Raw genomic sequence first — 973 nt, 5'->3', positions numbered from 1 at the left:
AGTAAACACACAAATGATTAGAAAGCAACAAAACAGCCTTATTGTTGATATGGAGAAAGTTTTGATGGTGTGGGTCAACCAGCCACAACATTCTCTTCCACCACAAGCCTAATCCAGAGCACACCCTAACACTCTACTAGTCTGTGAAGGTTCATAGAGATGAGGAAGCTGCAGAGGAAAACATGGAATCTAGCAGAGATTGGTTTATGAGGTTGAAGGAAAGAAGCCATCTCTATAACAAATGCCAGGTGAAGCAGCAAGTTATCCAGACTTACCAAGATCATGTAGCTGCACTATAGATTTTCAGCGTAGAAAACATACCCTTTTATTGAAAGAGGTTGGCATCTCGGACCTTTCTAGCTAGAGAGAAGTCAATAGCTGGTTTCAAATCTTTAAAGGACAGGCTGACTCTCTTGTTACAAGACAGTGCTCATTTACCATTCCAACCATCCTAGGGTCCTTACGATTGAAGCTAAGTCTATCCTTCAAGTATTCTGTAAATGGAGCAAGAAAGCTCGGATATCAGTGTATCTCTTTAAATAATAGCTCACTGAATATTTTAATTCCATTGTTAAGACCCACTGCTCAGAAAACAAAGATTTCTATGAAAATATTGCTTGTTGCTCGTTGGCAGTGCACCTAATCACCCAAGAGCTTTGTTGGAGATGTATACAGAGATTACTGTTGTGCCTCTACCTGCCAACACAACATCCGTTTTGCGTCCCACGGATTGTGGGGTAATTTTGATTTTTTTTTCTAGTCTTGTGGTTCACAAAATGTATTTAATAAAGCTATAACTGCCATAGTGATGCCTACAAAGAATGTCAACAAAGTAAATTGAAAACCTGGGAGTCTAAATGCCATTAGAAACATCTAATATTCAGGGGATGAGGGCCAAATATTAACGTTATTGGGAGTTTTGGAAGAAATTGATTTCAACCCTTCTGGATGACTTAAGGGATTGGAGTCTTCA

Source organism: Colobus angolensis, unplaced genomic scaffold, assembly GCF_000951035.1.
Source record: "Colobus angolensis palliatus isolate OR3802 unplaced genomic scaffold, Cang.pa_1.0 Scaffold405, whole genome shotgun sequence".
NCBI classification, from domain to species: Eukaryota; Metazoa; Chordata; class Mammalia; order Primates; family Cercopithecidae; genus Colobus; species Colobus angolensis.
The sequence above is the reverse complement of the archived record's forward strand: the minus strand, read 5'-3'. Positions refer to the sequence as shown.